This window comes from Orbicella franksi, chromosome 2 (genome assembly GCF_964199315.1).
Source record: "Orbicella franksi chromosome 2, jaOrbFran1.1, whole genome shotgun sequence".
Taxonomy (NCBI): Eukaryota; Metazoa; Cnidaria; class Anthozoa; order Scleractinia; family Merulinidae; genus Orbicella; species Orbicella franksi.
Window position 1 is genome coordinate 27,884,311 of NC_138146.1, and position 13,313 is coordinate 27,897,623.

General features: G+C 37.4%; 6 non-coding genes across 6 annotated transcripts; 3 read left to right on the forward strand and 3 right to left on the reverse strand.

Annotated features, from left to right (window-relative positions):
- Nucleotides 1-5,309: 5,309 nt before the first annotated feature.
- Trnag-ucc (transfer RNA glycine (anticodon UCC)) lies at nt 5,310-5,381 on the reverse strand. The gene has a single exon. It is a non-coding gene; the product is annotated as a tRNA-Gly (tRNA).
- Nucleotides 5,382-7,505: 2,124 nt separating this feature from the next.
- Nucleotides 7,506-7,577, forward strand: Trnag-ucc (transfer RNA glycine (anticodon UCC)). Its single transcript has one exon. It is a non-coding gene; the product is annotated as a tRNA-Gly (tRNA).
- Nucleotides 7,578-8,222: 645 nt separating this feature from the next.
- Nucleotides 8,223-8,294, forward strand: Trnaq-cug (transfer RNA glutamine (anticodon CUG)). The gene has a single exon. It is a non-coding gene; the product is annotated as a tRNA-Gln (tRNA).
- A 458-nt stretch (nt 8,295-8,752) lies between these two features.
- On the reverse strand, nt 8,753-8,824 carry Trnaq-cug (transfer RNA glutamine (anticodon CUG)). Its single transcript has one exon. It is a non-coding gene; the product is annotated as a tRNA-Gln (tRNA).
- A 3,127-nt stretch (nt 8,825-11,951) lies between these two features.
- Nucleotides 11,952-12,023, reverse strand: Trnaq-uug (transfer RNA glutamine (anticodon UUG)). Its single transcript has one exon. It is a non-coding gene; the product is annotated as a tRNA-Gln (tRNA).
- Nucleotides 12,024-12,990: 967 nt separating this feature from the next.
- Nucleotides 12,991-13,062, forward strand: Trnag-ucc (transfer RNA glycine (anticodon UCC)). The gene has a single exon. It is a non-coding gene; the product is annotated as a tRNA-Gly (tRNA).
- Nucleotides 13,063-13,313: the final 251 nt, after the last annotated feature.

Here is a 13,313-nt window from a genome sequence, read left to right on the forward strand (position 1 = left end):
TTTTTGCATGCATTAGAAACCCAGGTGCTTACAGTGTAGCTTTCCAAATGTGATAAAACCTTTTGGTCATCAATCCTGTCAACATTTAGTGTTGATCTCAGGTCTTGGTTTGAATTTTCAGCTCTTTGTCTTGAGGTAACCCTATATCTTTTAGCATGTCATCCACGCCTTTTAGCATGTCTAATTAAAGCCAATAAAGCTGGCTATCAATCTACATGTACATGTATACCAAGTTCTTTGAAATAAATTGAATTGTCAAATTTTTCAGGGTTTCTCTATGCGAGCATCCAAATCACTTTTTGAAAGCTAAGTGAAGTGAGTCTGCCTCAAATTTTGGACAGTAGTTAGTTTATCATCCATGTGTGAATTTTTATTTTGCAATAGTTTTTCTCTGAGAGTGATTTTTGAATGATCACTCCACCATTCTTTAATCCTGTTTTGGAAATGTTCTTCTCTTTTAATAATGATGATTTAGACGCCAGCGCTAAAATGTCTAGAAAAATATGGCGACTCATTTTTGAAAGTCCTTGGTATAGTTTGATAGCCAGTTCTATAAGTTTTAATTTTATATGGGGTTTACATACAGTGTCTACAGATTAAATCGGATGCACTACATCCCTTTTGTGTGAGACACCTCTAAAGGTATATGGTAATGTTAAGAGGGTTCCAATTGTGGAACCAAATAATAATGATCTTAAATATGCAAAGTAGCAATTCATTAATTCATGCTTAATTCTCCTCCCTAACATAGCAGCATCTAGTTCTAAAGTTTGCATACAAAATTTAAAAGTTTTTTAGACTGGTTCTCAGATGGTCGCTTCTGATTTTTCATAACATAACAGCATCTAGTTAGAAAGTTGCATGCAAAATGTTATAGAAGTGGTTTTTTAGACTTTGCTTGTCAAATGCTTCATTATGCTTTTTCATAACACAGCAGCATCTAGTTATAAAGTTTGCAAAAAAAATGTTATAGTGTTTTTTAAATACTTTGCTTCTCAGATGGTTATGCTTTTTCATAACAAAGCAGCATCTAGATATAAAGTAAATGCATACAAAATGTTATAGTGTTTTTTTAGGTTTTGCTTCTCAGATGGTTCCATATACTTTTTCATAACATAGGGTCTTGGCAATGTAAATTCTTCCATAGTTCGATGAAAATAAACATACACGAACAAGTAACAATATAAGTTTTATTATTTATAAATAAAGTATTATTTGAAATGAAATGAAATGAAGATGTCATAACGGCAGTTGTTTACTTTTTGTTGGGATAACATGCATATTGTCCTGGTAATTTTCTTTCTTTTGGGTGGGTTTTGTTAGGAATCCAAAGGAATTAAAAAGTGTGTTACATTCGGCAGTTTGAACACAGGTTGGGGGATATACAAGCCTTGGTATGGGTCCTCAGTACTTCACGTTGGCGTCAGTATTCGATTACGAATACGTTTCATACTTTACATGAGTCTCGTGTTCCAGTCGAACAGGAGACATGAATTGAAGTGTGTCGTTTAGAATACCTTAAAACCTCACGTATGCCTCAGTATTCAAACATGAACACGTTTCATACTCCGCATGAGTCTCGTGTCCCAGTCGAACACCACAGAACACTTGTTGAAGTGTGTCGTTTAGAATACCTTGAAACCTCACATATGCCTCAGTATTCAAACATGAACATGTTTCATACTTCGCATGAGTCTCGTGTTCCAGTCGAACACCACAGAGCACTTGAAGTGTGTCGTTTAGAATACCTTAAAACCTCACGTGTGCCTCCGTATTCAAACATGAACACGTGTCATACTTCGCATGAGTCTCGTGTTCCAGTCGCACGCTTCGAAACACTAGCGTGTTGTCTGACTGAACTACGCGGTAGTGTATATTGCCTGCATAAAACCCGTTCTTGACGACGCAAGACATCTTTGGCTGTGAAAAATGTGACATAACTTTCGTATTGATAGCGTGCGATTCTCGAAAATTAGAGCATACTTGACGTATTCAATACTATTCGAAGACGTTCACGTCAGAAGTGGGGTCGTGCATCTCGTGTTCCAGTCGCAAACTCTCGAACAATTGAGAGTATTCGAAAATGTTCGAGTCATTAATGATCACTATATCTTCGAAGAACATCTAATGCAACATTAATCTACCAAAACGTGGCCCGTATGATTTATCGAACACTTCGAGTGATTCACGAGTATTAATTAGCTCTTATTAACCGAGCAGGAGGTCTGTATGGGAGAATCTTGAACGAGGTCGTGAGTACAGGTCAAGATTCTCCCATACAGACCGACTTAGCTCGGTTAATAAGATATTTATTATATGGCAAAGAAGAAAACTTTAATTCGTTTCATGTAACTGGTTTGCTGACATTTTGCTTGCAAACGGCGATGAGCTTAAGGTGGTATGGTACCCTCAATATGGACGAAAAAGTTTGTTTAAATATGGTGAAGAAAGATCAATTGTGTGCTATTGCACTCAAGAAGAGAAATTAAATTTCTAGAGTTTTACTCAAAATGGTTGCTATGGAAACCAGCCACAGCCTTTTGAAGAGTGTTTTATAGTATTGACGCCAACACTTCCTGCTCTTTTACAAAACAAGAATTGACTGTCAAATAAGCATATCATGTAAGTTTCTGTTTTGTTCTGTGATATGAACCTAAGTTTTGACAGTTAACTCTTATTTTCAGTGCTTTTTACAGCTTTATTTGGAAATAACCTTATTTTTTACCACACCCAGTGGACAAATCATCTCATGTCACGTGACGGACCTTAAAATGTTACGATGTTTTTGGTTTATATCATCACGACACTATTGGTCTTTGATGAGCCCAAGTTTCAGAAATTCTACTTAAAAACCTTGCAAAGTAGAAATGTTGGCGCGAAGTCAGTCGGTACAAAAGTAAACTTTTGAGAAAAATGCACTTTAAGTTTCTTACACGAAGTATTAAGCATTTAACGAGCTACAAATAGTGGGGGGGGGGGTGCAGATTGGATCTCGGGGGAGGGGGTGCAATGGTTGTTCTGTTTTGTAAAAAGTTACCGCAGTTGTGGGAAATATTCCTTGTCATAAGGGAAATGAATGAGCCTGTGATGGCAATTCGAGGCAAAGCTTTTCACAAATAATTATACCAATCGAGTTGTGCATGTCTTAAAAGTTTTTTCTAAATAGCTTCGTTCATATAAGTTAAAAATAATCTATATTTTTGGTTGCGTTCTTATAGTAAATAGTCGTTGCTATGGCCGTTGCCACGTGATAAAACTTATACCACTGTGTACTTTCCTTAAATTTCACACTCATCTGGAAGGAAATTCGGCAAGATCGTTTCAAAATGTTTTTGATAAGTCCTCAAGGGTCTTAAGTCTTGTATTTCCAAGAAATTGAATTTTTCATGAACATCGCCATATCTTAGGGTACCATACCCCCTTAACTTAAACCTTCCGAAATTTGCTCGTCTTCTTTACTTCTTTTTTTGTCATCAGGCTTTTTGGCACTTCCATAAATGATTTAGAAGAAAATAAAAGAAAATGGTGAACATTTTTGTATTTTAGTTTGCTACTTTTTCAACGCAAAATGAAACCGGTCTACAGATGCCGGTCTATATGGGAACATCTAGACCGCGGTCGATATCGATTTCAGTCAATCAAATTCGTGCATTCGGTAGTTCCCAGTCCTTGTGAGACACAGCCATATAATAAATTTGAATACGGAAAAACAGGCCGGATTCCTCTAGAATATTCCAGGTGTATTTCGAGTGAGCCGTAATCGAATACGTCAGAACATTGCGGCATACGCGGCGTGCGCCGATCCGTATTCGAGCGAATTCGGGCCCGAATATTTGGCTTTTCGCAATTGATTTGTAACGCTACTGCAATTGGGCAGTTGATCCACTGAACAAGACTGCTACTGATTCGCCATAGTTACGTTGTCTACAATTATTATGATCTACCGAACTGTCTTGAACATTACAAAGCTAAGCTCGTCACAGAAGCAGATGACCTATTTGTTTACAATTTTTTGCTTTTTGATACCATTAGTTATTATTATGTAGCATTATTTTTTTTGTTACAGCTTTTGAGCGTTTTTCTTTTTCTTTTTAAGGATTACCTTTACAGTGTTTGAGTATCGTATGTTTGGAAATGGAGTATTAACAACACATTTTTATGTTTATGAACAAGGAAACACTGCTTTTACCTTGTTGATAATTTCTATTTTTCCGTCTTCTCGATGTACGCGGTCCCATGGTATAATGGTTGGCACTCTGGACTCTGAATTCAGCGATCCGAGTTCAAATCTCGGTGGGACCTGACAGGATTTCTTTTTGTTTATAACTATCGCGGATTAAACATCGTTTCCGCCATCTGATTTTGCTTTGTCTCTTAGTGAGTGAGTTCTTTGTCGAATGTCTTTCAGAATAACTCTTTTTATCTCTACTATATAATATGTGAAACCAGTATGAGAAGCGATGCAAAAAAAATAAAATAAAATAAAATAAAAAATAAGTTAAAGTAACTCTGATCAACTAGCTATGAGCATGTTGTTCCAAGAGAGGAATAGAAGCTAGCGCCGATGAAGGAATGTGAAAGAAATGGCCTGGCTTCTTTATCTGATTAGATAGATAGATAGACACCTTTATTTAAAAGTAAAAATCTCAAGGTAAAATTTTCAGAGAAATTCCTTCAGGGAGCATACAAACCATCTCTGCTATCAATATGAGCCCTGAGGTTATTACCATGATTACCTAACATAGATTATAAACAACATAGTTACGTAACAAAGATTATAAGTACTATAAATAAGGCCCATGCTAGTGTCCATGTGAATGAAACTTACTGAAGAAGAATACGTGTGAAACTGCTTACTGAAAAAACAAGATAGTCCAAGTCCAGGACATGTGAACTTCTCAGTAACTTCTATAATAATTCTTGTTTGATTTTCATCAGTTGCTTTGTGTCATGTACCTTATCAGTAAATTCATAAGAAAAGAAACAAGGCGATCGTTGGTCGGATCAGGGGGTAGTCTTACGAAAGGAAATTATCAGATAAGAGCTGATTTACCATGTGAGCATTTGCTCCGACAATTCAGGTTTCATTATAAATGAATTTCCTTTTGAGTGGAATCCGTCATCAAAGCGTCGGTCGTATAGTGGTACATTAACTGTACCAGAAGTTCTGAGTGTCAGTTAACTTTTGTTTGTTTGCAAAAAAAACAAAACAAAACAAAACAAAACAAAATGAGTAAAATGAAAAAAGGGCAACATCTCAGGATTCACTTTTCATAGTTGTTCCCTCAATCAGACAAAGGAAAAATTATTGCGTCGGCCGGGAATCGAACCCGGGTCAACTGCTTGGAAGGCAGCTATGCTCACCACTATACCACCGACGCTTCGATGTGGGAAAAAAACTGAAAAATAATATTGATTTTTAATGAAATCTGGACAGAACAAATGTTCGCATGGTAAATCAGCTCTTATCTGAAATCCCCCATTAATAAGGCTACCTCCCTGATCCGACCAACGACCCCCTAGTTGTCCTAGTTCCTTTCGTTGTGAGTTTTTTATTCTCTCCCCCTTCCCCCCCCCCCCCCCCCCCGAGTAACACGACCTCTCGACGAAGTCTGATAAGATACACGACACAAGAAAAATGAAAATCAAACAAGATAGTCTGGGATCAAATGTCGTAAAATTAAGTTCCGTGGGAATTTCGTGCTGAAAGGAAGCCACCAGTCTAAAAGTGTTCATTAGGGTCTAGTGAACATGAAAAGTTTTGGTGGTAACTCTGCAACTTGCTGGGACGGGTTTTAAGGACGGTTGAAAATCGGACGAATATGAGCCAACATAAAAGGACGCTGGTACATTAAACTGTTTATAACCTCATCAATTACCATCGATTAACCACCAAACTTGGCAGATATTCTCAAGTTGATTATTTAGTGACAACTGCTGATTATGGCCGACGCAACTTTTTGAGTAACATTAAATTAGTTTACGTCATAAGAAATCTCTTCCGATTTTGGTTGAACTGAAAGTAGTTGTATTCGATAACGCCTGATAGAAAAAGATAATAATTAAAGTAAATATATACTCTAAAAATAAAACGTGACGTCCAACCGAGATTTGAACTCTGATCGCTGCGTTCAGAGTCCAGAGGGCTAACCATTACGCCACGGGACAGGTTTATAGGACGGTTCATGAAACCAAATACAGGTTTACTTCTACGGTGAAGGTCCGGTCAAAACAAATACACTTTTACAGTAACTGTTCGCAACGGCAGACAAACATCAAGTATAAAGTAATAATCAAGCTTAAAAAGCAAGGGAGTGGTTAAAAACCAAAACCAAACTCGATTGAAACAGCATGCCGGTCCCGGTTTGCGTTTTTAACTCTGAGACTGAAATGACGTAACTTCCGATCTTTTAAACAAATTTAATTTTCAATCTGTGCAGGGTCCCATGGTGTAATGGTTAGCACTCTGGATTCTGAATCCGATCTGAGTTCAAATCTCGGTGGGACCTGGTTACGTAGGACATTTTTTTCTTGTCGATATATTATAGTTTCATTTAGAAGTCCTAGAAATAGGCCATGCGGGGGAATATCACTAAAAAGCAATTTATTTCATTTGCATTTGAAAAGGCGCCCCGCATTAGCCTCAGTTGCAAGCTAGTTCCAGTCCAATACCGAGAATACGAATATGGCCTATTTAAGGAGGGATATTCACAAGAAAATAGTAGAAAGAACAAGGAGTTTGACATGATAAGAAGTTAAACAGAATAATAAGCTGTTGGTAGTTTTAAAAATTTCAGATAATCTGACCTTCATTGAATGGAATCTTTTTCCTCTTACCTTTATTGTCCACCAGAAATTCATGTATGGTTTAGGCAATTAGTTTAAACGCTCTAAAACAATTATTTAATAACCATCTATGTTTAATTAATTTTGCATTTGCCTGCCACTTTAAAGAGCTACTTACTCCGTTATTGCTAGTTCTTATTACTCATTGTTTTTTTTGTAAGCAATCACCTATATTCATGAGTTCCCTAAGTTTAAAACAAAGGTGTTTTGTTTCTACAATTCTTGTTTTTGCATTTTTAATGTGAACAGGTTCCCATGGATCCTTATAGCAATCTGGACTCTAAATCTTGCCTTCCGAGTTGATATCTTGGTTGGAACTTCTAATATTTTTTTATATTTTAGCCCAAAAGTCTCAACAATCTTGCAGGAACCAAGAGAAAACTAAAGATGCCATTAACTAACAGAAAAAAAAAACATGTATCAAATTTCCATCTTCAAAACGACTTCTATTCAATGAAACCGGTGCTTGCAGAAATTTATAATACATGCATGTTCTCCACGGATATTCTTAAGCCTAGAGAAACGTTAGTACAACTTTTTACCGCAAAAGCGAAGATTGAAAACCCTGGGAACGAGAGTGACTTTTGATGATAAAAATATAAAATTTATGTAGTAATAAAAATACTATTTACCTGCCTCCCTCATTGTTTGCTAACATCGCGTCGGTGGTATAGTGGTGAGCATAGCTGCCTTCCAAGCAGTTGACCCGGGTTCGATTCCCGGCCGACGCAAGTAATTTTTTTGTGTGTGTCTAAGCATGCAAAAGCAGAAAAAAAACTGCCTTCTTTAAGTTGTTGAAAACAACTGTGTAGAGAACATAGAACAGCAATACTGGTTTTTCTGGGTGTATTTATCGTTTTGTTCGCCAGTTTCTGATATAAGGACAGGATTATTTCCATCAGACCGCGGCAGTGCAACGAATGATTGACTCTTCTTATCTTTGCCATTAATCAGTTCTTCTATTATCTCAAAATGAAAAATAGATTTAATTGTAACCCTATGATAGCTCAACAGTTAATTTACTCAAAAAACTGCTAATACGCCACAATTACGTTGTGTACAATTTTTCTGATCTACTGAATATCCTGGACAATACACAGCTGAGCTCGTCACAGAAGTAAATGACCTCTCTGCTAACAGTTTCTTGCTTTTTAATACCATTAGTTATTGTGCAGCTTTATTTATTTTGTTTACTTATTTATTTATTATTTTTTTCAATATAACTTGAATTTTCTAGAAGACCTTAACACGTTCTGAGTTTCATAACTTTGCAAATCAGATGGAGCGTCTACGACACATTTTTATGTTTATAAAAATTGAAACACTGATTTTACTTTGCTTATGATTTCTTGTTTTTCCGTCCTATCTAGGTACGCGGTCCCATGGTGTAATGGTTAGCACTCTGGACTCTGAATCCAGCGATGCGAGTTCAAATCTCGGTGGGACATTTTAGGGATTCTTTTTTTGTTTTGTGAATATAGCAGAATAAACTTCGTTTCCGTCATCTGTTTTTTATTTCTCTCTTTTCGTTTGAGAGTTCTTTATCGAATACTTAACAGGGTAACTATCTTCTTTGCTAATTAGATTTTGAGCTCGAGATTCCTATCACGCATAGAAATCGAGAGCGAATAATCTAATTGTTTTAATATAAATCTACTAGTTGTTCAAAACTTTACGCTTTATCTGCTTGACAGACACTTCGAAAATGCAAAGGAGTTGCCGCTATCTATGGGAATTAAATTATCAATTGAATTATAAAGTATTAAAAGATATCAGTGTTTGTTTCATAGTTAAAACTCACCCAGTTATTACGTCGTTAATGCCGCTACAATTTTTTTAAGAAAAACAAAAGCAAAAAACTGAGAGTTTCACATATCAAACAGATTAAAAATTATCACACATAACCAGGCCCCACCGAGATTTGACCTCGGATCGCTGGATTCAGAGTCCAGAGTGCTAACCGTTACACCATGGGACCCTTCACAGTTTATTAGAGTAAATTGTTAGCATATTGAAATTTACGTCAAGCAAAGGGAAATCGGGACAGGCATGCTATTTCAATAGAATTTAGTTTTAAGAAAACTGCTGAGTTTCTGAGGTCTGTTGCGGTTTTCGCCATGAATTTGTAATTTCTAAATAAGTGTGGAAATCATATGTAAAAAAATCCGGAAACTTGTTTGTGCTACAAGTAAATGAAAGGAATGGTTGATTTAAAGTCAGATTGAAAATTATTACGAAGGTGGCAAAGGTGGGGTACCAATGACGCATCACGCTGAATTTTTCTATTAAATCACGTATCACGAAGAACTTTTTCACCAATCGCGCGTAACGTAAAAAGAAGTAAGTACATCGCCAATTTTACTTTCTCGACCCTAAAAGCGTCGTTAAAAAGAAAAACTGTGCCGATTCAACCACAAAAATACATCGGCAAATATGTGACCTCTCACGCGAAAACGTTCCTTATGGTATCCGTTCGAACGGCTGAACGCACGTCAAGTAAACGGATAATCAGTGAATAACGATAGTCAATTTACTTGTTCCAAGATATCTTAAGACTACTTGGTTCTACATGAGTTGATAACCACTGAATACAATGAGTAACGACTCTAGAAACGATTTAATGAAATGTAAACTGAGAAGGTAAATGTGAGGGATTCATGAGATGTGGGCTGTGTAGGTATATGTTGGGAATTAATACGATGAAAGCTGTGCAGGTATATGTGGGGGATTCATGAGATTTAGGCTGTTTAGGTATATGTGGAGGGATAATAAGATGTGAACTCTGTAGGTATATGTGGGGGATTATTGAGATGTACGCTGTGTAGGTATATTTGAGGGGTTCAATGACATGCAGGCTGTGTAGGTATATGTAAGGGATTAATGAGATGTAGGCTGTGTAGGTAAATGTAAGAGATTAATTAGCTGTACGCTGTGCAGGTATATGTGGGAGATTTATGAGATTTAGGCTGTGTAGGTATATGTGGAGGGCTAATAAGATGTGAACTCTGTAGGCATGTGTGGGGGATTATTGAGATGTAGGCTGTGTAGGTATATTTGGGGGGTTCAATGAGATGTAGGCTGTGTCGGTATATGTAAGAGATTAATGAGATGTAAGCTGTGTAGGTAAATGTAAGGGATTAATTAGCTGTACGCTGTGCAGGTATACGTGGGAGATTAATGAGCTGTAGGCTGTGTAGGTATATGTACGTGGGGGATTAATGAGATGTAGGCCATGTAGGTATATATAGGGGATCAATGAAATGTAGGCTATGTAGGTATATGTAGCAGATTAATGAGATGTAGCCTGTGTAGGTATATGTGGACGACTAATGAGACGTAGGCTCTATAGGTATATGTGGGGAATTAATGAGATCTAGCTATAGTCTGTGTAGGTATATGCGGGGGATTTAATAAGATGTGGGCTGTGTAGGTATATGTAGGGGATTAATGAGTTGTAGGGTATGTAGGTATATTTGGGGGATTAATGAGATGTGGGCTGTGTAGCTGTATGTGGGGAATTAATGAGATGTGGGCTGTGTAGGTAAATGTGGGGGATTAATGAGATGTAGGATGTCTAGGTATAAGTAGGGGAATAATGAAATACAGACTTTGAGGGGATAAATTGAGGGGATATTAAGGAAGAATGCTTGATTGTATATCCAGGAGGTATTGTTTTAAGAGAGATTAAGAGAGGTGTATATATATTGCAGTGGATTTAACTGACCGCCCAACCATCCGGGTGGTGTCGCACTTACAAAGCGAAAGAACAAAAGGTTTGGCTGTGAGCCAATGAGAAAACACTGACGTCTAGCGAAACCGGACAAACGAGCTCCTGACACCGGTTGGATTTGATTATTCAAAATGGCGGACATATCTCAATTTAAGACTATAATATGCTAACTGGCCAAACATTCTTAGATGCACACTTGTGTTCTGTAAAATACGCGTTCGCATTGTGTATCTTCAATCACAGAAGCTAGACTAAGCCTTCATTGATGACGTTAGTTTAAGGTTCTCTCTGCCATTTAATATCACGTGTTGCAGCGAAAAGGGTAGTACTTCAAATTCGTCGAGAACGTCTACCGTCTACAAATGCCTACGAGCAAAAACAACTTTCGGTGCCTCGCCGCCTAAAGCATCACAATTTTCAATGTTATTCCACCAGATATCATTTTCTCTCCAACATTTAGATTTGAGGTCAATTAAGTAGCGTGATCTTCGAGAACTGAAAGCTATGGAAAGAGAAATACTGTAATGACTTGTAATGACTTGTAATGTACTTGGTTTGGAGCGGGAAAACCCCGAGTATCAACTCGCCAAGTTCAAGGACGTTGTTGATGACGATGGCCTTTAAGTATTCAAAGCTATACTGAAGAAGAAGATGCAAACGATTGCCGTGTAGTAATGGGTAACATGAAAACGTATTGCATCGGCAAAGTAACGTAAATGAGATTGTTTCAGCTTAAGGGAAAAACTTCTTACCGAAACGCTCGACAACTTAATCGCTGAATTAAAAATAACCTTGGCAAAGAGCTGGAATTTATGTGAGTCTTTAGGGTTTTTATCCAATACTCTCATCTGCGTTCGATTGGTCTTGGGATAAAACATGAGCAAAGCACAAAGCAGCCACTTAGGATGACAGACCCCACGTTAAACAAGTGTATCGACCTTCAAGCATCCGAGATGCAAATATAGGGATCTTAACAATAGCGACGGTGACGCCGATGACAACTCCTTGTGAAATTGAATTTGTCCAGGATGGCTATGGCTCTAAAACCTCGCTCATGCTACACATATGCAATGACAGCGTTTAATTCTAAATGGAAATACGAAAAATTAGCAGTTCGACTCATCGTTCGTGTTCGCGGTCATTTTGCAGTGGACGGCTATGAAATGTACAAACGTTTCCTTGACACACTTGTTTTAGTTTTACTACGGTTTGAGATTGGATTAGTGATCTGATTGTTAAGTAACTGGTTTGTTTTTGGTCAAGTTACGACACTCAATTGAAAATGGCTCTACGTATTAATAAAAATAATAAAAAGTCCTGCGTTTGGGACACCAAAATGTACACGGACTGTTTGAATCACAGTTGCATGCCCATCAGGTCCCACCGAGATTTGAACTCGGATCGCTGGATTCAAAGTCCAGTGTGCTAACCATTACACCATGGGACCTTGCACAGAATAACTGAAGAAATTTGCCAGGTAATTTAATTTGAAAGTACACCTTTTTATAGGAAAAGATAATTTATGTCATTCAATTAGCCTAAACTGAAGAATATGTTCTTATCTTGTCCCTTATAAAGAGCAATATTCAATGTACAACAATTTACATCAGAACCTGTATTTTGGTAAGACCCTCTGACAGTGTTTATAATTTATTTATAACGAAAGTTGACTATTGAAGAGGGTAGCACTTTGTAAGAGCACAGTGAGAGGAAATTGCTGACACCTCAACATCACTCGTTTCTACCAAGTTGAACACCTTAAGACGGCAATGACAGCAGTTAACTTGAAATAATTTGACAGAAAATATATTCATTTTTTAACGCTTATTTATAAACTACAAATTCATGGCGAACACCGCAGCAGACCTCAGGACCTCAGCAGTTTTCTTAAAACTAAATTCTATTGAAATAGCATGCCGGTCCCGATTTGCCTTTGCTTGACGTAAATTCCGATATTTTAACAAATTTAATTTCACAAACTGTGCAGGGTCCCATGGTGTAATGGTTGAGTTCTAACTAAGAAACGAACACAGATCTCTTTTAATAGGTATAATTGAATTGATAATTTAATTCCCATAGATTCCTCCTGTTGTTCGCACAACAGTTGACGCAAATGAAATACATTTTGTTAACAGTTGTTACAATTCTTGTTTGATTTTCATTTTTCTTGGCTCATGTATCTTATCACGCTTCTTCAACAGGTCGTATTATTTAGGGGGGGGGGGGGGGGGAGAATGGAAATTTCATAACGAAAGAAACTAGGACAACCAGGGGGTCGTTAGTCGGATCAGGGAGATACCGTAGTCTGATTGAAAGGGGATTTCAGATAAGAGCTGATGTACCATGCGAACATTTGCTATTTCCAGATTTGAATGAGAATCGATGTTATTTTTTCAGTTCATTCCTACATCAAAGCGTCGGTGGTATAGTGGTGAGCATAGCTGCCTTCCAAGCAGTTGACCCGGGTTCGATTCCCGGCCGACGCAGTATTTTGTTTTCTTTGGTCACACTGAGGGAGCAACTTTGAAAACTGAATCCTGAGATGTTGGGCTTTTTTCATGTCACCCAATTTTTATTTTTTTGCAAACAAACAAACGTTAACGGACGCTCATAGCTCCTGGTACAGTTAATATTCAACATTAAAATAAGAATTTTAATCCTACCTTTGTAGTTAAGTTTGTGTCAGACTTGGAGTCCTGTCGAGAGAAAGTAAAGCTGTAGCTTATGACTTGATTTT